The sequence below is a fragment of the Odontesthes bonariensis genome, chromosome 11 (genome assembly GCF_027942865.1).
Source record: "Odontesthes bonariensis isolate fOdoBon6 chromosome 11, fOdoBon6.hap1, whole genome shotgun sequence".
Taxonomy (NCBI): domain Eukaryota; kingdom Metazoa; phylum Chordata; class Actinopteri; order Atheriniformes; family Atherinopsidae; genus Odontesthes; species Odontesthes bonariensis.
The window spans coordinates 33,457,492-33,459,241 of NC_134516.1; positions in this window are offsets into that span (position 1 = coordinate 33,457,492).

The following is a 1,750-nucleotide window of genomic DNA, read 5'->3' on the forward strand; positions in this document are numbered from 1 at the left end:
GAACTGATCCCGGCCATTTAGCCTCAATGTTGGAAATGAAATGACCTCCATCACAGATCATCTGTATGCACGGAGGATAGGAGTCAATGATGAGGTTTCACAGGGCACAAATGTAACATTGCTCAGCATTACTCAAAAAGGGGTTGATGTGGTATTTTTCAAAATGAGAAATCCAGTTCAGAGTCTATGGACAATTATCCCCAAGTGTACCTGTACATTTAGGATATGGAAAAATGTTCGGTTTACATAGTCAGCCTCCACGGGTCCAGCAGGGGCCTGGACAATGTGACAATGTTTAAATCCAGACTGAAAACAGTTCTATTTAGACGTGCATATGACACCTGAAAGTATTTTATCTGCACTCTTCACTTTTAAATTAATTAATTTGGAACGATTTTATTGCCTTCTCGTGATTTTATGTAGCTGTAAAGCACTTTGAATTGCCTTGTGTACGAATTGTGCTCTACACATTGCCTTGCCTTGGATGCGTACATGGGTACAGTGTAGTGCACCGATAACATTGGGGAAGCCTGAGGGAGATGATGAACTTAATGCAAATACTTCAGCCAGTAGGTTGTTTTACATCATCGGCGACTATAAATGTGGATCAGCAGCCTGAAAGGACAGAGGTCATATTTTTAATATGGTATGATGTTTTAATTCCTGCGTTTTATCTAATATCTTGTTTGTACAGTGTCCTTGACTGTTTTGAAAGGAGCTTTCAATAATTTGTATCATTAGCATTATTACCTGTCCCCCATTTTTCTGAGTCTGGTCCTACGTGGGTGTAGATCGGATGTTTATTAGGTATTGATTAGTTTTAATGAATACCATGTTCTCTCTCATTTAATTTCATGTTCAATACGTGTGTATAGTTGCGTTTCTTTAGTTGCACTGGCACCGACTGATTGATTTTACGAGACATTGAAAGTGGTGATATGATGAACACAGTTTTTGCTTCGTTTTTTAGACAAGACAGGGAGTTGCGGGAGCGCAGAATTCTTGGTGTACATTTCTTCGGACATTTTTTGAGTTGCAGCTAAGCTAAGCTTCAACTTTAGCCTGCCTGGGACCAGGCTAGTTCAGCAGCATAAATTACCATGGTTACTCAGCGGGCGTTCAAATAAGCCACCTTTATGGAACGGAACTCTCGCTAAATTTAGCCAGAAGTAGCGAAATAAGCCAGGCTTTCTGCTAAGCCAGCTTCTAGGAATACCCCCCCTGGGATTTTTCTTTTTCCGCTTCGTTGTTTACTGTTTGAGGAGACGGGGAATCCTCAGAGACCTGGGATTGTTCTTTTTCCAACAGTTGGTGGGTTCCTCATAACTTTCCTTACTGCCAAAAGTAATGGGACACGTGTAGAAACCCTCGGGCAAATCATCATCTGCCATGTCACACCACTGAAGTGGAGGAGATGGTTTCTTGGTTTGACTCATTGTGCTTGTTGTTTTTAAGAACTTAAAATCCATATGACTTTCTAAGATAGTAAGTAAGCGTTGTTTCTAAGTGCTTGTTAAAAAGAGCAGAAGAGCAGCTCTCAGAAGGTTCCTGAAAACGTGCTTAACTGTATTTATTTGTTCCATTTCATGTTATCTTACCTTATGTGTAACAGTCTGGAAGAATACAAACCTGGTGCTGAGACCGTCCCCTCAGTTTGCTGGGGAATAGCAAGCTCTTTCAGCAGAAACTGCAGCTCAGGTGGAAGGAGCACAGATTCCTTCACTGTAGGCCTGGTGGGGACTGCGAGGAC